This window comes from Epinephelus lanceolatus, chromosome 22 (assembly GCF_041903045.1).
Source record: "Epinephelus lanceolatus isolate andai-2023 chromosome 22, ASM4190304v1, whole genome shotgun sequence".
Taxonomy (NCBI): Eukaryota; Metazoa; Chordata; class Actinopteri; order Perciformes; family Serranidae; genus Epinephelus; species Epinephelus lanceolatus.
The window spans coordinates 28,981,753-29,005,633 of NC_135755.1; the positions used below are offsets into that span (position 1 = coordinate 28,981,753).

Consider the following 23,881-nt stretch of genomic DNA (forward strand, 5'->3'; position numbering starts at 1 on the left):
GATAAAGTTACATACTGTAAAGATGTCACAGTTCAGATAAAGATTCAGTGGCTTTAACATTAGCTTTCCCAACTTAGAGTGCTCAAATTCAAAAGTATTGGCTAAGATGTCCTCAGAAAAAGGAGCAAAAAGCATACATTCTCTTCACTGTATTTTAAGGACCAGTAACATACAGTTGAAGTCTTAGCCACCCATTAATGCAGTATCTGAATCTAAAGCTCAAGGTGCAACAAACATTTATTTAAACTGTTATTTTCTTATCTCTAAAAATATAAGTGTAAACATAATGATCAAAGTCAACCCAGGTATAATGACAAAATCTACTGGACTGCAAATATATCTAATCACAGCTTCTTTGGTGGATTGGCTCTTCCTTGAAAGTAAAGTAATGACTCACTGCCATTTAGCACTTGACTTGAATTGTCGCTGTGCTCTTCAGCTGCTCATCTCCCACTCATGTTTGGGTTCAGCTCAGAGTCTACTACTTTAATTTCTAAAGACATCATCAAAGAAATAGGTGTTATTTCATCCCCTCTCAGTTTGTATAACAGCACTCGCTTGCAAGCTGTGCGCTTTACCTGCTGGCTATATCTGACAGTGGCATAACCCACACAAATCCAAGTCAAAACAACAAACTTAGCTTCAGTGTGCATTTCTAACCTTTAAAGCCATTTGCCAAACAGCTTGTACCAACATATCCTATCTTACTCCTCGCATGCCACCACAGATCGAGATGTTCTGGCAAAGGGTTCAGGAAACAAAGTAGGTTTACAGAAACAATGCAAGGTGCTTATACAACCCAGTATTTAAAACTAAAATTACCAGCTCAAGGTTGTATGCCTCCGCAATATCTGTCAATCAATGTTTGTCCAGACTTTTATGTAGCCATGACAGTAGACAATGCTTCAAATATGGATGTTGCTGCAAAGAAGATACATATTCTAAAATGTGGATGCTTCACACACATCTTCAACTTGGCAGCACAGAGGATACAATCAACACACTTTCAAGGTGGACATCCAACTCAGTATCTGACCTAATGGGATTTATGGTCACAATGTCCTCTTCTGTTCCTGAGTTGAATGATTCATTGACTAATGGGCAGAAAAAGTGTTTTTGCAGAACATTATGATGTCACAGTGAAGCTGACCTTTGACCAAAATGTCATCTCTTCATGATTTGATCTCATCTGATATTTGTTTAATTTTTTTCTCATAATTAGCGTATGAATTCTTGAGTTAAGGTTAAAAATGTGTTTTCTGAGGTCACAGTGACCTTTGCCGACCAAAATCTAATCAGTTCATTGTTGAGTCCAAGTGGACGTTTGTGCCAAATTTGAAGAAATTCCTTCAAGGCATTCCTGATATATTGTATTCACGGGAATGGGATGGACACATGTCATAGTGACTTTGACCTCTGACCACCAAAATCTAATCAGTTCATTCTTGAGCCCAAGTGGACATTTGTGCCAAATATACGGCCCTCAAGGCCTTTCCTGAGATATGTCCTTCACAGGAATGGGACAGATGGACAACCCAAGCTATTCTTAATATTTGTTCTGAATGATAATTGTACTTTTCAGAGTGATTGTTGTACTAACAGCACATAATCTTTTACAGCTTCCTGACCCATGACCATGACTAAATCTAACACCCATAACAAGATTTCATTCCCCATTTCAATGAAACAGTGTCTTTATATAGTTAACAAAGAGTTTTATAGGAATGGCCGGGGCACGCTTGTGAAAGTGACCCCCATAAAACCTATCAGTAATCTTATGTTTTATGTTTGACCGTTTGGTTGTTTGTTCACAGTCCTCTCGAGGTCTTCCATTTGTCAGGTTTACAAAATAAAAGCCCTAAATCTATAGATTCGGCATGGCTGATAGAAGGTTGTGTTCGCAATATGGACACACTCAAGGGCAACGCTGGAGTCAGGCTGTAAACCACTGTGCTGTATTTGTGTGTGAGTGAGTGTAAGCGCTGATGTACTGTACACAGAACTCGTAAACAACAAGCCAACACAAGACCAGACAGGACCCCAATCAAATCAATGCAGGTTCAACGTCTACTGCCCCTGTGCGTGCGTGTGTGCGTGTGTGCGTGTGTGTGTGTGCGCGTGTGTGTGAGCCAGATCACTGGATCAATCCACAGGGGAAAGAGGTTGACAGAATAATGACCTGTCCTCTTTTTTCATCAGCCTTTCTCTCTGTAGCCATATTCTCTACTTTCTTGCATTTCCCCCTCTAGCTCTCCGTCTCTGCTCATATACACATCACCTTCTTCATTCATCCCTCAGTTATTCATCATTTTTTTCTCATCCTGCCACACTGGTCCAGGAATAACTCCTCTCTGTTGCCTCTAATCTCACATATTTCCCCTTCATTCTGTCTTTTCTTCATCTTACTGCCATCCACAGTAATCCTCCATTTCGCTTTTGTTGCCAATCGCCTTTCTCTCCCCTTTTTATAAGATTCTCTTTTCAGGCGACCCCCTCCACCCCACTCCCAGCCCCAATAACTCAAACAGTCCTTTCTTTGATGCATCATTCATGGTTTTGTTCCCTAATGCACTGTCTATCTCTTTCACAGCCACACTATCAAATCTTCATCATCGGCTTTTATCTAGTGCTCCAGCTTTCTCCTTCTCCCCCCATTGTAATGTCCTGTCTTGGTTACTGCTGCTTCTTGCCCCTTTCTATTTCTATCCATGCAGCAGAGCACAGTCTCTCACTTCATCCCTGCTCTTTCAACCCTTTCTTTTATGCTCCCTCTCCCTCCTGTATCCCTCTCACTCCTTTCTCCATCACTTTCACTTTTCTTCCTCATTCAGCCACCCTTCCTCATCTTTTTTATCCACCCTCTACACCTCACATGTCCCTGCATTTTCCCTCCTCCTCTCCCTTTCTATCCCTCTGTCATTCCCTGAGGTGAGTGACTGAGCACTAATGCCCAGGTCTCAGTAATGGGATAATCCTTTACATCACAGCCGCAGCATCCGTCAGGCTACACGTCACTCTCTAAAAGCCAACCTTATCATTGAAATAGTGCTCTAATCTCTGCATTGCATGCCATTCGCGCCAAATGTACACACGTGTATACTGACCGGATGTCTCATCGTCGAGGCCTAGCCACGCTGCGGATCCCATTTTGTTTCTTATCAGCTGAGCACCACTATCACGGAGAACACTCCTGTGTTGCATTTACCTGCAGATAAACATGGAACCTGTAGGATGTTTATCTTCCTTACGTGGCAGTTAAAAAGCATGTACATTGTGTGGCATGACGGACCACAACATATGTACTGCAAAACATAGATATCCAGCCTGAGGCCATTAAACCAGTGTCACAACAGCCTTTAAGTGCAAGATAAATGTGTTTCTGACACAGTATGTGCAGATAAAATCACATTATTTTGCTGCCTTGCACTCGCATTTTTATTCCTGCGATGTCAATGTGAAGCGCTTGGAACACTAATGCACCTACACACGCTAGTATGCGCACACACACAGGATCTATTCTGCCAGAGCTGAAACATCTGGGCTCCCGAATGGCAGGATCGTCTGGGGAGCGTTGATGTGTTGCTTTGACTGTCCATGTCCACCTGTGCCCAGAAATAGCTTGAAAAACACAATCTCTCCACAACACCTGCTTTGGGGCCTTACATAACTGTAAGCGGAGACCACACAGAAACGAGCGGGAGGAAGAAGAGGGGAAATGGATCGGGAAGTCGAGCCTGTGTGTGTTTGAAAGTGCGTACTGTATGTGTGTGTCTCAGCTGAATGAAAAGAGAAGCCAGGACTGCATACAGCTTAGAATTACTCATTGTTCGAAGCCTACCATTAAGATATGAGTTTCCAAACATTTCTGACACAATAGTTGTACCATTCTTGGTGTTGTCTACAATGCATTTTCTGACCTACTGGGTATGGCTATGGTTTGATTAAATTCAGGTAACAACAACAATACATTTTCAATACCACTAGGGCTGAGCAATATGCCATTATAACACTGATGAAACCAAATATCATCCTAGATTTTGGATATCGTAATATCTTAACTGTCATCTTTTCCTGGTTTTGAAGGCTGCATTACAGTAAAATAATGTAATTCTAGCTGTTGTCTTATTTTCTTTTACCCACTTAGATATTATGTAAACATTACTGATGATTATTTATCAAAAATCTCATTGTGTAAATACTTACTTGTCCACCCTACAATATTGTCGCAATATTGTTATCGAGGTGATATTTGATTTTCCTCATATTGCCCAGCCCTAGATACTATGTGTTTAAACTGATACGATCACCCTTAGTTATACATTCGATCATATAGTATTGAAAGCTATTTAGAAACAAAAACAAACCCAAAATATCTACAATCAGATTTTCAAGGCTGCACCAGTGCTGTGTGCAGGTTGTTGATTATAAAACAAAAAGTTCGCCTAGGACGTCTTTGTCTTTTTGCCGTGGTATCAAAACAGGAATTTAGTATCGTTTCTTCAAGAAGTATTTTATCAAAGTTAGAGGTGTATCGGTTCATGAAATTAACAGATCAGATTGATACAACACAGTAGTGTCTCAGTTCTGTGCATTTTCAGGACTACAGCAAAAAGTAGCGCGGGGAATTACCTTGATTTTTTCTACATCTTTTATTTATGCAAACTAACATCATAAAGTATGACCTTTTTTTTTTTTACTTTGAACAACAATGGAGCTCCACCTGAATGAGCAATCTTCTGGGGTGTCTTCTCAGCAGCATATAAAACAAAAACAGTGTCTTATACTGTAACAGGGTTAAAATACATTAAGCATGTCCGTAAAGCCAAAGTAAGGACTCATATTTGTGGCTATTTTTCCCTGTTTGAATCAGTTGGGAATGGCTGCCAACATGCTGCAGGGATAATGTTAGCTAGTTAGTAATCAAAGTCTAATATTCTGGTATCATGACAACTTGGTTGGAGACAGGATGCTAACAGCAGCTTCCAGTGTTAAAGCCACCAAAAAATGACCAATATGACCATTAAAAAACTACTGACCTAAGGCTTGGTGAAGTTTAGTTGACTAAAACTACTTGGTCAAAGTTAAGGAAATATTATGGTCATGGTTATAAGACCAACTTGGTTTGGGAGGACAAGACAAACCAGGGTGAGCTTGGGAAACAATAATGGTCGAAAGAAACCCATGTTGACAGTTGGAAGGTGAATAGGACGCCAACAGCAATGTCTGATGTCAAAGTTAGACACTTTGTACAACTAAAAATCCATTCTGACCTCCTCCCACACAGGTTTTGTGGTGCTACAATAATGCCAACGCTACTTCTACCTTTGCTCCGGAGGGAAACAGTCAATATTGGCAGGACCACACAGGGTCACTTGCCAGGAAAATGTGAACGCAGGTCATTTAAAGTGTTTGAAACAGCAACAATGCTGTCACTGAGTAATACAACCTCCTTTGTACTCAGTAAAATTGCAGCAGAATAGGTGACTGTTTTCTATTTGCGGAGGTTTCCAGACTCATTTTCAATCTGTGCAGCCTATTATTCTGATTATTCATGGGGTTTTTCATAAATACACAACAGTACAAAGAAAGAGACAATGGGATACAGGGGTGACAGTAGTAAATACAACAAACCTGACTGCACACACACAACCAGACTTATTTGGACAGCCACACTTTGCCTCACATCAGGTAGAAGCCCTGACGTATGTGTTTTGATAGAGCAGGGTACTTAGGGCAACCGTTGAGAGGAAAACTAATATTCTCTTAGACGACAAAGACACCAAGGCTCAATGCCTGCGGACTTGTCAGTGTGCCTTGTGCAAGAGATCAGCAAGCCAGCCACTGATGTGACATTTACGCCACAACGCGATAAATAGATGCAACACTCAACTGTACCACTTACAATCCATTGAGATAATATTATGTATCTCTGTAGCATGGGCACTTGTGCATACAGGTGTCAGTGCTTATGCCAAGTGTCTGGCACGTGTCACAGTGTGTATACGTGCAATCATGCATATGTGTACCCGTGTGAGTGCGCTGTAATTTGGTACTTACAGAAAGTATCGTTCATGCTTGAGTGAGCTTAATGTGTACAGAATGTGTGCGTGCACGCTTGGTGTGTCTGCATACATTTACTGTACATTTCTTTTTCACAATTCTCAATTGATCTCGAATGACGCAATTCTGTGTGTGTATGTTGTGCGCTTACAGCTTTGTGTAAATTCAAATATAACTTACTATGCATACTCCCAAAAGGCAGCCTGGTGGAAATACTGTACAAGAAATGTTGCGCATGAGCAAGACATTACAACAGGTTTGTGCAACAAGCAGTGTGTAGTTGTCATTTAAAACCCTGTAGTACTTGCTTAGTATGTGTGTGTGGTATAAAAGTTAAAGTGTGTTTGTTTCACACACATATACAAATGCAAATTATACCTATTTAAATTACAGACTCCATTTGTTTCCCTTCCCCTTTGCATTAATCTCTCCGGGATGCTTTCATATACACTATTTCTCAATGCAAAGAACCTGTTTATATGCGGGTGGTGCTCTGCTCCATAATGTAACGCAAAGGGCCGACGATAGTCCTGCACCATGGCAGCTACTCCATCACAGACACAGACAGCCAGATGAATGATGATTCCTTCTTTGTGCCAGGGTCTGTACCCATCATGCATCAGTTCAAGATAACACGATAGACTAGATGTTGGTTCCGATTTAGTGTGTGGCTGATCAAAACAAGGAGTGATGGCAGCAAGGAGGTGGTAGAGACGAAATCTACCTAAACTCCTAAACTACCATATGGGCTGAAATACAGTGAATTTGACTCTTATAAAGCAAAAAAAAAACACACACATAGATACAACTAAATAAAACATGAAGTAAAGGTATGATAAATATTAAATGCGACTGTCAATAGGTGGTCCTCATGCATGTTGGGGGGAAGGGTACTACAGAGATACGAAACAGGCATGAAAAAGCCCTCCCCCCTGGTCTGATGCTGCGTACTTACAGCTGGGGCTTTGAGGCTGGCGTCAGCTGAACAGAGCTTTATGATGATGACTGACTGCGAGTCATAATTTACCACCACTTCACTGCTTCCAGGTTGCGGATAATGGCGGGGATTAAGGTACAGTAGGTGGAAAGGGGAGGGTTTTCAAGGAGCAGTGTGTCATGAAATCTTCGCACAAGGTACTCCATAGCTTGACATAAGCTCTTTATATGAATCTTGTAGAAGTGTCACAGCTAATATGTATGGAGTTTTGAGGGTTATGGTTAAGCATGTTTCTTTACAGGGAACATTTCTTTCCAACTTAATGCCATATCAGTTATTGTATTCTTATCAATCAAATTGTTGCAATGTACTCTGAAACCTAATACTCCAAAATCTGGATGATTTAAATGATTTGGGAGCATCTTTAAACTCATGCTGCCACTTTTGCAGGCTAACTAGCAGTGTTAACTAAAGAACACACTGCTATGCTTTCAGGGTGGATCTCACATTACTACTACTATTTACAGTATACTGCACATGCCAAGAAATACACTGTAATTAAATCGAGTCAGACAAATGAAACTATTGCAGATGCATTTTGCATCCAAGTGTCGGTAGCCAACAATGCTATTTACACTCACATGTAAATTCCTGGGTGTCAGAGCAATGTCAAAATATGACGATAACACAAACGGGTCTATTGTGTTATCTGAAAATTTAGTCTAGAAACACTAAGCCAACGTTGACTCACACTGGACTTGAACCTCAGTCAACTGTGTGAGAGTCCCATGCTTGATTCATTAATCCACCACATCTTGCTCCCTTGATGGACTGTGTCACTCTTTATACTACATGATGTGACTTTCTGGCAGTACATTTGTGAGTTCTTTCTTGTAAATTTAGCTCTTTAATCTCAAAGAATATCCTAGATTGGATAGCTACGTGGTTTGTTTACATAATGTAACAGGAGTGCATATCTAAGGGATTCAATATGGACAGAAAGCTATGAAATTACACAATACAGTAGTTGGACACTTGTTTGCGGTTAGGATCCTAGGCCAAGGTTTCATGTTCCACTCAGGGGCAGCTGCTGAGTCAAGTGCGACATCTGGTAAAATTGGGTATATCAATCTGGTGCGGTGTTTGGTTTAATGTCAAACCAGTTTGAACATTGGCCCAACCTCTAGTACTAGTACTACCCACATACTTTCATGGACAAAATTCCCTAACTTTTCCATGACTTTTCAAGGACCAACGATACAGAATTTTTTTTCTTGCCCCACTTGCCTGGCGTTTTTCAAACACAGGGTTCCTACACATTTGGAATTTCAAAATTCCATAGTTTTCCATACCCTAATTTCCAGACTTCTCTGCGTTTTTTGTTTTTTTTTCCAGAGAATATGCGACATCTGAGTAAATATATCAGTGTATCATATTTCACATCATATTTAATTATTCTTAATAGGCGATTGTAGCCAAGTACCATAATGGCATGCAAATAAAAACTCAGGTAAGTTCAATGTCTGGGCTGAGGCAAAAAGGTTGGGACTCTGGGTCCAAGTGATGCAGTAACGAGACGTCTGTGTTTTTCCTTTCATGTGGCTCAGAATCACCTTCTCCCCCATGTTGGCGATGTCAAACAATTTCACACAAAGCTTGCATCTAGCTCTGTGTGTGAATTGGGAATCCTTGGCCAACCAGTATTTATATACGGTATCGTCAAGCCATCCATCCAAAAACTTGCATCTACCCATTGTGAACCACGTGAAACTCGTCTTCTTGTCGAAGGTGCAGTGTTGGAGTGAAACTTGATACCTGGGGGGCTGGAGGAGGGTCATAGGGCAGCGGACTGGACATACCTCTTGTCAATCAGGTAAAAGGGATGGGATGTTTTCTGAGACGTTTGCTCTCACACAAACTGTGCTTGGCCCGGCATAAGATACGATCCGGATTGATTAAATTATTTTTGGAAATACCTAATTTTCTATTTTAGAAAACAGTATTTTAGAACAGTGGTAATAGTCTGGAAACATAAATATTTTTCCATACTTTATTTTTCATTTTCCATACTTTTTAATACCTGGAAATTGATCAAATTTATTTCCATACTTTCCATACTTGCGTAGAAACCCTGCAAACATATCAGATTTAAAAAAATGTCAAACATAATTTCAGCTAGCTGGCATACAGGAAGGAAGAGGAGAAAATAATGAAACCTATTAAATGGTAATCAAAACATCACACATTGACACATATTACAGCTACATTAAGTGGACAGCTACAGAAAATAAATTTGCCATTACGTTACGTTACATTAAGTGGAGCAAAATTCCATGACTTTTTTAATACTTTCAATGATTTTGACTAATTCCATGACTTTTTCAGGCCTGGAAAATATGACTGTGAAATGACATGACTTTTCCAGGTTTTTCTTTTTATGTTTTTGCTTTATACAGGGTTCAGTTGTTGACATACCAACCCACAGTAGGAGAACAAATACCATGACAGTCTCAGGGTCTTTAATTCTGCAAAACTGTGCATCGAAAATGTAAAATATTGTATATCCATAGAAACTTGAGGATTACACAGGTGATGAAAAGGCTGGATGTAAATAGGATGAGGCTTATTGACAATGTCGTGGTAAATAATAATTGTAAATAAGATTCTTTATGCAGTATATAAACATGCTGACTGAAGGGCTGACAGGTATGCTAATCTCTGTAGACTCTGTCACTTGAGGGATAAAGTTGGGATGGTGTTTAATATCCCCACCCAGGCCCATGTGATAGTGTTATCATTGACCTTGACTTGTAGAACCCTTGGGAATCATTTTACTCTAATGCGTAAAACCACAATGTTTAACTTGTTCTCTGTTCAGCTCCAACTCTAAATCCCTGTCTGTCGTGACTGACCTTGAAGTCTGGCTTTGACAAGAGTACATGTAATAGCATTATAACTGTTGTACAGAAAAGACTCGTGAGCTGGAGAGGGCACTTGGCAGATCAGATTATTCCCTAAAACATATTTACTCTTATGCTGCAGTGACAGCTATAGTGAAATATGCCCGAGGCTTGTAAACCTGCATGTGTGTGTCCTTGCTTGTGTGCATGTGCGTAACAGGCCGAGCCATGAGAGCCACTTAGGCATACTGGAGTCAACAGTCCAACACAATGCGGTCAACAATGAGGACTCTCCTACACAAAACTTCAGGCTCTCAAACTCATGTCAAATGTCAAAATATTAACAGCAGGTAATAAAACCCACTGCTGTGCCTCAAACTATTCTCAAAACACACACGCATTTTGACAAATTTGCTCCTGGCTCTATGATAAAAAAAAAGAAAGAAATGTGTTTCCCCATTACACATACAAAAAGATGGATATACAGATAGATAACCCCATGGCGGACCCCATGAGTTGGAGCTCTCAAGTCACACATGGCAATAATATCTTCTGCAGAATATTTTTCCCTCAAGCCTTAGCAACAGTAGGCCACCACATGAGCAGAAAGAAATCCATTCACCACCCCTTGGGCATGCTCAGCTCTTCTTAGCCCTGCAGGCATTCTGTACCTTTGAATCTTCACTGTCTTTGCCTCTTTTTTATTTGCACAAGGCCACAAGGGATGGCACTACCTTCTGTATGTTTTTATTACTACTGTTAGAGGTATCCTTTCAGAAGGAACACAAGCACCATTTGCCAAGGAGACAAGGAAAATCAAATGCAACAAACATGCAAAAAGGTCCCATAGTAACAGTGAGGCTACAGCTTTTTTAGCCATGCGCTTCTTACACCCTCTGTTGGCCTTGGGTGGGGGTCTAGGGTATCTCGTCCCATACTGATTGACTCTTTAAGTCTCTAATGCTTAACCAAAATGAGTGCAATGTGTCCCAAGGTTGACACTATTAGGTCCCACGCCTCTGGCACTTGTGGAGCAACTACTGTAGTGCAGCAAAGGCCCAATCCCATTTCGTATTTAAACCCCTAAACCTTTTTTCAAGTGCCCCTTTGCCTCTCAGACTAGCGTTACAAGGGATAGTGGTTGATATCTTCCCCTAAAAATGGGACAGTGCTTCAAGACCCTGATACATCATCAGTATTGTCATCAATGGTAAACAGACATAATTATGCAAAAATAGTATTATCCCAGTGACATTTGCCATGGATGCTCGCAATTTGTTCACAACTTAAATTTCACACTATTAATTGATCAAACAAGTTATATAATAAAAAAGAACAAGTTAAATTTCGGGCGTCATATGTCATTACGGAGAGAATGCGACACAGAAATATGTCAAAATCCCTGACCGCTATGAACAAACCAGCAATAAAAATGTGACGTTAGCTAGCTTATTAGCCACTGAGACATCAGCATACTACTAGCGTTTTTTGGGGGTTATTTTTTTGTTATTCTTTTTATAAACAAAGGGTCCTCAATACACTGAAACAACTTTAAGCTAAAATATACTGGTTATCATCATTTTAAAATCTTTAATAACAAAGACAATACATTGGTGGCTTTCTTTTTTTCGCTTGTGCAGCCATCTTGCCAATGATTTCTCAACACTCTGTTTGAAAAACCTTCATTTGAAGGGCCATGTAACCCTAAACTTCACCCTACCCTACTATCCCAACAAGAATCAGGACACCCTACCCCTGCACAGTAATGTGCAAAATGGAGGGGTAAGGGCTAAGTGCAATGGGCAAGGGGTGTATTGGAACTGAGCCAAAGATATGATCCTTCACTGGCTTCCCTTCCAGTTGGTACCTGTCAAAGTTGTTGATGAAGCACCCACCGTCGACTGAAGCACCACAGCCGAGGAGCAAACCCAGCTCACTATGGTGGTGGGTAAGTATATTTCCCTCGTGCCACACAGGCGCTACCCCATGTGAGCTTTATTGTGACAAAGCTCTTGTCACTACACTCTAAACAGAAAATATTTGTCCTTATATGCATCCCCCTCTGCAGTTTGCCAAAGCATTCTATATTTAACACACTTCCACAAGCGCACATATAGCTTCTGGCTCAGTTAAAATTCCCATCCCTGGCTGTGGCTCTAGCAGAGACCTGGGGATAGGAATGAATCATGTACCGGGGAGCCAAACCTTTAAATCAAACCATCCACCCACACTGAATCAGACCATAGATAACACATGTTCCTGGTTCGGATCCATTTAACACCCCTGAACACTCCGTTAGGCAATGATGAAAACTAGACAAGGTGCAAAGGGTGTGACGCACCATGGGGCACAGATAAAACGTTATAGACATAAGGGAGGGTAAGGGTGAATGGAATTTAGGAGTGGAGCACAAACTGCTGAAAGGATCAGAAAAGGTCAGTCAAGGGTGGTATGGTAATAATAAGAGGAAAAGAAGGGGTAAATGGAAAAGAGGGACAATGAAAGAGGTTGTGGTAAAGAATTAAGATAAGGCGGAACTTGTTAATGGGTATCAAGAGATGTAAACAGGAAACTGAGTAAGGAGGCAGGATAGAAATGGAAGAAATAGGCAATAGGATGTTGAGGAGGTTGTTATAATGGCCTCCCTCCATAATGATCACTGAGATCCTCCTAATTGGGCAAATCTCTGAGCAGGCACCCAGCACCCTGCTCTGGAGAACAGGTCAGACAGAGAGCAAGAGAGGGAGAGACGGAAGGAAGGGGGAAAACATTTACAGACACAAGGGGGGTGCCATGAAAAGGTTGAGCTATGTGAGTCTAATGAATTGAGGGGTTGTACAACAGCAGCATTGACCTCCAACTCCCTGCTCCCTACTTGCCTTAATTCCTCTTTCCACGCTCAACAGCTTTCGCTACCCCGTTGTAAATCTACGAGCGGCTGAATCGACTTAAATTTTGAAAAATACATTCCGCTTTGGATGATGACACAACTGAGGCTTAGGGTGACCCAGGGACCTTGTTTGGAACAGTGTGGCCAATAAAAGATGGCTCTGGGTGAGAGAAGGGGAAGAGTGCTCTTTGAGGGCCTCTCCAGAGGACTAATTTATGAGCATCCTGATCAATGGGTTAATTAAGTGGAGAGAGGAGAAAATGGAGAGGGCAGGGGGTGGCCTGAGTGGCCAGTGGTAAAAAAGAAAAAGGGAGGGATGGAAGGCCAAATGGGAGGAGGTTAGGAGGGTGATGACAAGAGGTAGACAGATTTTGGCAGGATGTGGAGCCAACTGTGTGAGTACAATTTGTGCGCTTAACTAAATTGACTGGACCATCCAATAATTCTCTGACGGGAATTTCTTCATGTTGGTGATGATTATGAACTATCGGCTCACCTAGTTGAATCAATACTACTCCACCTCTTCAGATTTGTCAAAGTCGTGCAAAATAAGATGTCAAGAACACAATCCATGGGGCAGTCTTTCAGAGACCTTTGGAAAATCAATTCAGATATTTACTCGTCAAAAAAAAATCTCAAAAGGAGGAATAAACGTGTCAAGCACACGCATCAACCGCACTTAAACAAACGCACACGCTTGCAGCTGTTCTGTCTTCCAAAATGTGAAGCACGTTCTCCAGTGAGAGGGATAGAGCTCATCCTTTGAAATGTTTATTCCCCACAAAAGCAGAGAGAGAGAGAGAGAGAGAGAGAAAGAGGCAGTGAAAGAAACAGGGCCAGAAAATCCTGCTGACTTGCAGCCTTCTAAATCGCCGCCCCCTTCTCCTGTTCCCCTTCTTATTTCCAAGTCTCTAGAGTTTAAACCCAAATGGAAAGAGATTGTTTCATGTTGGCACCAGGGGAGTTGTGGTTGCTTTTTTCCCAGGTCTTCATCTTTGCAGAAACCCCCCCATCCCATCACATTCCACTATCTAAAAGCGATACACGTTAACATGTATCCCAGAAAAGCAATCTCACCACTCATTAGCCAATACCACTAGCATGTGATCAAGGTTACACTCCCATACCCTGGCTAATTAAGGTGACAAGGCACAATCGTTCTTCCTCTAATGGTGAGCTGTTCTCTTTACATCCCACCTATACATTCCTATCCCTTTTACCTTTATATTGCATGCTTCCTATACTTGTGCTCCTAATCTCCTACATTCCTACTGTGATCGCTTTTGCCCTCTAAAATCTTGAATGTCTTACCACAAAATCCCTTTTCCTCTTTCTTACCCCTTCGGTAAATTCCAGACAGTCAGAAGGGACATATGAAGGGCACTGCACAGGGAAGATGAGTCATTTCCACCAAGATACTGTAGCCTGAGGGTAGCAGATAAGTGCACTCAATAAAGTTCGGTACGAGTCAGAACACTGACATTTATGTTCTCGGTGCTGTGAGCTGCTACCTGTGCAAGTATAGTCCGCGAAAATCTGCTCATGCAGGATGTTTGGCCCAGGAGTGATCCACACAGATTGGAATTTAGCCCCTCTTTCCTGCTACCATTTGTCAGCTGAGGAATTGCTGCAGCCTTGAGAGACAGTGTGAAGAGCCACAGATGAATGATTCAACCAACACGCATTGTTTTCTATGAAGGATGGAGGATACACATGCCGCATCCTTAAATATTAAGAGAAAACAAAGAGAAAGTGCCTTTAGTTAAAACAAATCAAAGGAGAAAGGCGTGCCAAAGGTTTTGAGGCGTTTGCTCTTTAGTGTGTGCACAAAGGCAGAACCTTTCACTGTGTGTGTTTGTGTGCACATGTGTGTGTGTCCCTGTTCATCCCGGGGGTTAGTGTTTTCTTTGCTGATTGTGACAATAACAGCGACGATCATTGCCTGCTTGGCGTCATCGAGCGCGAAAGTGTAACACTGCCATTCTGGCGCTCATTCATCAATGTCGTGCCTCCGCTTTCGTCCCTAACCAGCACACACACACACACACACACAAATACACCCAGAAACTAGGAAGAGCCTGTCAAGGAAGAGACATCCTAATTCACTATGTAGGCTTATTCTTTTCATTAGCGTCCGCCATCACGACAGCTAAAGCCCAGCAGCCTAACAATGCATCAACTGGAGCTCGACGGCATACAGAAGTACTCGAAAGGCTCCATTTGTTTAGAGGTGGAGAGGTTGAGGCTCAATTCTAAAAGTGAGGTTGAAGAGGTGGCATGCAACTGTACACACATGCATGCACCTAACCCATCCACTTCTTAACAAGTCATAGCAGTAGAGGAGGTAGTGACTATGTTTCTGAAAACAGCTCACCCGGAGCTCCTCCAGGCAGCACTCATAACAGCGGCAGTAACCCCTGGGAGATCGACAGCAGCGACTGGTATCTCTGCATCCTCAAGTGTCGCCATTAGCCGCCAGCTCTGGCCGTGCCTCAAACCCAACCACCGCAACCCAACGTTACTTAAGTAAACAGATGGACATCAAATGGATAACGGTACGGGACAGCCACCGGCTATGCCGCCATGGAGGCTCATTAAGTTTGACTGACTGAGACACCACACACTAGCACAAGAGGGAAATGTGTGTGTTTTATAACAACCCTTCATCATTATACAGTGCAGCCACGGTGATAACACTCCAGCATGTTGGCCAACACAGCAACTACTGCTGCCGCTTCCTTTGCCAGCATTACCATTCAACCGGTCTTTCTCTAGCTAGTTGTTAGGGCTTCGGCTGACAGCTCATACTAATATGTGCGGTGGTGTGTCAGCCCATACTAATGTGTGTGCAACAGCAGGGATGAGGTAGCATATAGCAGATGTTAAGAGTGCAAAATAGAGATGGTGGTGTTGTAATGTGGCATCCCTCTCCCTCCCTCTCTCTCTCCCTCCCTCTCTCTCTCTCCCTCTCTTTCTCTCTCTCTCTCTCTCCCTGTTGTACAGTATGCTCCCTCACAGCTTGCTTCTCCTGTTTGCTCTCCAGCTCGCTACCTCCACTCTTTTCCATTTCTTGTGACACCCGCGGTCACTTGACTTTCAGAGCACATCCTCTCCTCCTCTCTCTGTATGTGTCTGGGGTAAGAGGGCAGGGATAGCGGCCTGCCTACCTGCATGTCTCCAGACCCGTTGACCCCGGAGCTTGTTTGCGATGCTGAGGGTTTACTATGGAGTGCTCGTGAGGATGTGGCTACTCCTGACCTTGAGATGCTGTCAATACCATAATTCACTCAATTTCTCTGCGTCACCATTGATGGCGAAATATAACAGGCAGCGTGCACTTGTGAGACAAAGATGCAATGCGGTGCTGTGTATGGGAGACAGCACGAGACTGTAATGAATAACGCGGGGGGGAACAAAAAAGAATATTTCATAAACACATTAATCTCCAAAGTTATGTTGCAGTGAGATTTGTGTATAAAATCCCTGGAGTATGAAAAGGGATTGCAGAGGGGTATTAAGGACAAAAACAAAGCACACAGGTAGACTTTCCATGGATGCACCAGAGAAATACAGGGAAGGCACTCAGTATGCCAGAGGGATCAGCTGCACCGCTCAGAGCAACATGGATTCTGACTGTCAGTCAATCTGATTGGCCAGAAAGCAGGATGTATTTAATCCCGGCTGTTGCTGACTCCAGTGCTGTTGATTCCATCAAATCTGTATCACACTTTCTATTCAGGACCTGACTCTGCAACACAGAGGCATGAAATCCCATTCTAGCCTCTATTATGGATGAATTATTTGTTCAAAAATTCACTCAACAGTGGTTTTAATCTTTGCAGGTTTTCTTGTTGTCAGAGAGAACATGGCGCTGTATCCAACCTCCTGCGCTGTCTCACTCGAGAGGGGAGTTAGAGGTTCGGAGCTGGCCAATGGGTGTTCTGGGTGGCTTCTCACTGTCTCTGTGCCTTCCTTTGGCTTTTATCTCTTTGAAGAAAAGAGGAGTAAATGTTCATTGATCTTGGCTGGTGGTCAGCGTGGCTCTAGCGGGAGGCGGAAGGAGTGGCGATGTGCAGGTTGTCGCCGCTGTTGGCTGGAGACTCGGGAAGCGAACATCAGGTTTATTTCGATCAAAATGTATCAGAGAGTGTTCGACCTTGATCTAACCTTAATGAGCCCACAGGGGACACTACGGCACTGCTCGCCTCTGGTTGACTGACGACATGGGCGTTTGAAGACAAACGGAGGAGACGGAGGACAGGATGTTTGGAGGGAGTGTGTGAGGGGAAGGCAGGAGAGACAGAAACGATAAGCGGGGACAAACAAAATGCTGCAATATAAAAAGAGAAAGAGGAGGACTGAGGCAGAGAGAAAGAGAGAGGAAAGATGGAGCTGAGACAAGTAATGGCTCTAACCTCTCGTCTCCATCTTGCACCCCAGAGAGCAAAGATCTCATTCAACAGGCTCAGACAAAGCAGAAAGATGGGCCACTGTGGAGGGACTGCGGGAGACCAGAACTCTGAGAGAATGGCAACAAAACAGACACACTGACAAGCTGCGCAGGGAAGATGGAGGTACTTTGCTCAGAGAACAACCATCAGCAATATGATTTCATCATCTACCTTTAATAATGCTAATAGAAAATTGCCAGCATTCACTACCACATATGCAAGAACCACAAAAAAATAACAAAAATAGACATACAGCTTTTGAAGATGTTTTTTTTTTTGCCAGCTGCAAAAATGGAGTAAATAAGGCATGCTAATGCTTAGGTTTGCTTATTTCGAATGGGATAAAATATTTGGGCATAACGATTTCATGACAGGATTCTGCACAGCACCAGAGAATGTTGTTTACTGGGCTTTATCATAAAGGAAAAAATGCAGCCTCCAGCAATTTGGACATTGCAGCAGTCAATATGGTGATGTCAGTTGTTTTTTGATTAATTTTTTGCCATCTTAATATACACAGACACAAGAAGAAGCACTCATACAAACCAGCAAAAACAAAACAAAAGCTTCAGGTTTAAAATCTTTGTGGGGCTTATCCTTCCAAAAAGATGCTGCCATAGCAACGACACACACTTGCAAAAAAACAAACAGCCAGACTCCCTTTGAACCAAATAAATGAGTCGGCCACAAATGGATGGAGAAGAGAAACAAATGAATGCACAAATGAGGAATAAAGGCAATAAAGGAGTCGTGTGGAGCTGTAATGATTGGTCAATTAATCAATGTTGGGATCGACAGATAATTCATTGCAAACTATGTTGATAATCATAAAACTATATTTCCAGCTTGTCAATTGTGAGGATTTGCTGCTTACCTTGGTCTTGCATTATAGTGAATTTAATATTCCTGGGTTTGGAAATGTTTGTTGGAAGTAACAAGACGTTTGATGAGGTCACCTTAGGCTCTAAGATATTGTAACAGGCTTTTCTCACTGTTTTCTAATGCTTTGGGTTGGGTACCAAACTCTGTACTTTTTTTACAGACCAATTTACATCAGTGCTACTGAGTGACGATTCCCATTAAATCAATCTATACCAAATTTCGGTACCTGGGAGCACATCTGGGTGAGAAAGTGAGCTGAATTCCTGCTGCTAGGTGACCACTGGAGCTGATCGCAGCCACTCTAGACAATGGAGGGCGGATAAAAACAGGGTGTGCAGCTGGAACGCGGGGCAGCAGTGAAGGGGGAAACCTTCCCCACATGCCCCAAGCAACAGATACACATTTATTTTAATCTTTGCAGCTGTCTGCACCAGCCCCATGCAGGCTCGACTCTTAGCTGTGTCACGTGGGCGTTACCTCGACCTGAAGCATTCATGTAGGCTTCAAGTCTATTTTTCTGGAAATACATACGTAAATGAGAGGTTAATGCCAATTAAAAAGGCACTGTTTATATATTTATCTACATTTTGCAACCGAGACGGAGCAGAGTGTGCTGTCTCTGAAGAGACTAACAGAGCAGCACACCCTGCTCTGCTTTGTAATCCCATAGACTCTGCATTTTCATCAAGAAGCTCGGAGTTTGGACTTATCTTTTACAACTTGAAATACATTTGTGTCATCACAGAGAGAGTAAGGTACCAGAAAAGGGTACTCTTGGGTACTTGTACCAAATTCCAGGTGCCAGTACCAGTACTGGTATCGTTATCTATTTAAATGTAAACGATACCCAACACTATTACAAACCAAACAATTCATCGACACGAGGTGTGTCGTAAAGGTGTGCAAATCAGTAAATCAATCAAGGTGTGTAAATCAGTGTGTAAGATTTAGGGATATTTAGTGGCAGACCTGGTAAACGCACTGAGTAAAGCAGTTTCACGTAAAAAAAACAACAGTGTTTTTCAAGCAGTGCTTGTTGCGACAGGGGCTTCTAACTACAGTGGCCAATGAAAACGGTAATGGCCCTATCTAGAGCCAGTGTTTGGTATGTCCAGTCTGGGAAATGGGGCGGTGCAACATAGCGATCACCACAAACAAGAACCCACTCTCAATATAGATATAAACTGCTTATTCTAAGGTAACAAATACACAATGATTCTTATTGTCAGTTGTTTATACACTACAGAATATATACTTATCATATTATATTCCATTTCTGCCAGTATATCCCCCTAAATCCTACACACTGGACCTTTAATTGAGGAAACATTCTACAAAATAATTGCAGCCCTAGAACAGACTACTTGCAGACTATATGTGGTCTTACAAAAGCATACTGTCTTTGGCGGAAGAGGGAGGTAGTCCAGAAGTGGAATTCATTCAATGGGTAGAGAGCAATAGCATATGACAACAAACATATGGGTGATTACATGGGGAGCCTGGTGCTCAAGGGAGAAGGGGAGGCATATTCCCATTGTGAACAGCTTATTGTCAATTACCAAGCCTTGCCATATAAAAAAAGAGCATCCATTGTGGAGTTATTCCATTTAATCAGCTTTATTTTGTACTGGAGAAGCAGAGAAAAACAGGGTTTGGTGGTGGAGTTTAATAGTATGGCAGATGCAGTCAGAGCAACAGGTACGTGTCAGAGAATCTGCAGAAACATTCAGCATCCACTCATAGAAGGATTCCCAGGGACATAGAATACTGTTACTTCCATAAATTAGCTGTTCATTAACCGTGTGTCTGTCTAACAAGCTGCTCTCAGTCACCTTTTCTAAACAGACCCTTCAAATGTGCAAACAGGTTGTGAAATTATTCAATTTTCCATCAATTATACAACAGCTAACTGTACAGTTTGTCACATTGGAACCTTATTCTCGCTGTCAGGGAAATAAAATGATGCCAGCAGTCCTGAAAATACATTTGTGCGCCTTCAAAGCAATGACTGACACACATAGTTCCCTTCCCCGGCTTCTCGTAACAGGAGGGAAATTTGAACAACAGCGCCTCCCCGAGGACCTGTGTGTTCAGCCAGCCTTGGCTTTACTAATTCATTTCGAGTTTGCTACACAAACATTTCAAATCACCAGCATTCATCAGACGAGTCTCCAGCTCTCTAGTCAACACGTCAGCTGCCATAATGCTGAAGATTTTTCACACAGATGACACCTCTCACCTAAAATTAGCAGCCACTGCTGTCATCTCCACAGTCAGAAAACATCCGTACGCACTGGGGGACCTGCTGTCACCGATTTATCCACAGTAAAAATAAATAGTGAGGGATAAAATTAGCCGTAAACGGACAGGTAGGGCTTTTAAGGACTGCTAAAGTGTGGTTGTGTGCGATTGTGATGGCTATTTCAAACCACCCTGTCACAACACTAGCCTGCATCTGTTGACTGCTTGGCGACCCGCGCTAGGAGCCATCAATCTACCCGACAAAGCGCTTTAAACGCTTCAGCCCCATCTGCCTCCAGCTTTGCTGCACCTTGCCCAGGATGGATGGCATTGAGCAATGCTTTCAGGGGTCTGCATGCAATTTGCTTGGGACACACACAGAGAAAATGAACAAATTCTCGCATGCAGGGTGCTCAGATACATAAAGTAGTGTGCACAGGCCTCTTTGACAAGGCCACCTGGCATTTATGTTTTGTAAATCAGCCACTGACCCAAAATGAATTAGGATACACCATATTGCACTGCTGCAGAGGATGTCTCCCCCTGTTTCTCCCATTCTGTGTGCATATTCCTCTTTAACACACAAACGCCTGCAATCACTCTACACAATGCATTAGCCTGCCACCTTTATCCCCTTTAAATATCTCCACAGGTCTTCAAAATTTCAAGCCAGCCACCATCCAGATAAATAACAACTCCTCTGTGACAACATCTATTTAGCACAAGGACAGTTGCACATTTTTTCCCCCCGCCTCCATTAAAATGCTTTCTCCCCACAGAGGAGATGTCCCTATCTGCTATATAGGGCAGGCTGGCTGCCTAAACCAAGGAGAGAAGCCAAGCTGAGCTGAGCGGAGCTGCCTTCCCCTTCTCGTCGCTGCAGATAAGAACAGAGGTCTTCTTGTCCCTGCTGAATTCTATCATCTAGCAGGCCCTGCCGATCCGAATGCCCCACAACACCAGCCACAGCATATAAATGCGCCCCATTCTTCGTGCTGTGTGTGTATGTGTGCATTTATTTGTGTGTGTGTGTGTGTGTGTGTGTGGAGGGGAGCATTTAGAGGAATATGTTCTCATGGCCATGGCGTTTCCTGGGTCTTTTGAGTATAAAGCCCCCATGAAGATCATATTAAGTTGAAGGATGATTTTAACTGTTGAAGGGGGACCTTTGTGAGTGTGTGTGCGTTCATCATTTCAATCCCGTCTGCAACACAGGCTGGTTTGCTTGTAAAAATTCCCATTCCACTCCAATTCATTTCATTATTACCCCAAACAATACACAATTATAGAAGGGCAAAATGATCGCCATATGTGCAGTGACTTATCCGGCATTGGTGCAATCTCAGCCAAGCACTTTGATTAATAAGCTACAAATTCTGCATGTTACGAGGACAGAGGAACGAGCTCGGGCTGACTGAATAGCAGCCTCTGTTTCTCTCATTCCACCAGAGGAGCTCCGAGTCCAAGTCCTTATTAATGGTACAGAGGATACATCACTGTTATGAAGGATGCATCAAGTCTGTCACAAATACACATGCATACAACATACAACAATATGCTGCAAGATCCAACAGATGGGGCAAAAAACTGTTCAAGTACAAGGTGTTATTCATTGCAGACATGTTTTGGACAACTCCAAATGCATTTTTTTCAAGAGGCCTGTTGACAACATTGATCTCCATTAATTTTCCAAAAATATATGTTTTAGAAATGACATATAGGCAACAGATATCAAATGTTTGCAAAGAAAAATCCCTCATTTTAGCCCCAATTTGTTGATTGTGATCCTCATTTCTTTACATTTCTTATTGCAGGTGTCAGACATCCCTCGAGCATACACACATAAACACACACACACACACACACACACGCATAGTTAAAAATGCTAATTTAATGCAGATTAGGAGAGATGATCAATAGGAACAGTGTGTAACTCGGATTTTTTGGTAAGAATAGTCTCAGTAGAAATTAGCATTGACCATGCAAACCTCAGCCTACCTGTTAATTTGTGATCCACGGGTGCTGGTGGGGTGCCAGATTCCCACTGATGTTTTTTTCCTGAGATTCCTCCTTCTCCTCCGTGTCCTCTTCACTAAACCTTCCTCCAGCAGCGGTAAATGTCAAGCAAGCAAAAAGTGCTTGTTTCTAAAAAACAAATTAAAAAAAACCCACCACCTTCAAAAATGTCCCCCAGACAACACTGCCTCGTTCAACCCAGGTGGGACTTCATGACTGGAGACAATGACAGTGGAGTCTGAATACCAAAAATAAAGCTACTGCATCACACAGCACATACAGCAGGATATAGTATGGTTCCCCATCCGAACAGCAGGCTCTGCTCAGTCCCCGTCCTCTCCAGCACGCCAATATATTAATTAATTTCCCGGCTGACAGTCCGGTTTGCCTCGGGAAGAATGTTTGTTTTTATCGAAGCCTTAATACGACAAAAATAACACCAAAATAAGTCGTGTCTGCGGGGTCTCGGCAGATTTGACAGCCGGGAAGTGTCACCTGTGTTGACCAATGGTCGCAGCTCCTCAGTGTTTTTTGAGCGTTTCTCTGGGACGTCGTCGATAAATCCTCAATAAATCCCCTCAAGGAGACCTCCGACACCGCAGAGCACCGCTTCGAGTCACGGTGCAAGCTTCGCCTTGCTTCACCTCGTCTCGGTTAACGGCGGACACAGACTGCGCGGTCTTCCGGTAGTCTTGTGTGGGGGAAAGATGCTGCCTCTGCTGCCGCTGCCGCTGCTGCTGTGTGGATGCCGTGACCGCCTCGGCTAGCTGTCGCGCGCCCGCGCACGTGCGCACCCTCGCAAGCACACACGCTCGTTCCCGGCGCGTGACGCGCGCCGCAGTGTCCTCCCTAGCAAGCTGGTCGCCTTGGCAACGCTTTCCTCTGACCTCAATATGGTCGCTTTTTTACTAAAAAATGTGTCGCGTTTACCTCCGTTTCTGTTACGTTGGCGGCGCGCGCTCAAGTTCACTCAGTAGTGGGAGTACGTATTAAGCCCACAGTGGGTGTCGCAGGGTCGGTGTCCATCTTCTCACGCAGAGAGATGAGAAAAATTAGTGCTGAGGAGTTTCATTTTTTCGGCATCCCTCTACTCCTCTCCTCCTCTCCTCCGCTCGCATCCAGCCGGGCAGATCTGCATCAGCATGACGTCAGAAGACGTTAAAGGGATACTAGCCCATTTTTTTCACCCACCCCTCCATCCTGCACCTTCCCTCTCCCACTGCCCCTTCACTTTTCACTCAACTACCTTAAGCATCCCTCCATCGATCCTTACCTCAGTCCATCTCTCCATCCATCATAGTTTACCCTTTCAGCACAGAGAGCATGTAATTCTCTATTTCGCCTGTTAATCCCTATAGGAGGCTAAACATGTTAATCACTGAGGGATAAATATCACAGCAGTATTTTGAGTGCCAAATGGGGTATTAAATGAATTTTATAGTGATACCACAAGAGATAAAAGAGATATAATATACAATGAGATTAGGTTGTGCACTCACTAATC

General features: G+C 42.9%; 1 protein-coding gene across 2 annotated transcripts in view; it reads right to left on the bottom strand.

The window, feature by feature from the left end:
- nlgn2a (neuroligin 2a) overlaps positions 1 to 23,138 on the bottom strand; it is a 239,201-nt gene extending 216,063 nt beyond the window's left edge. For both annotated transcript variants that reach the window (XM_033610424.2, XM_033610423.2), the window contains exon 1: positions 22,360 to 23,138. The gene's annotated coding sequence lies outside the window, so the exon portion shown is untranslated. The remainder of the gene's footprint in view (positions 1 to 22,359) is intronic.
- Positions 23,139 to 23,881: the final 743 nt, after the last annotated feature.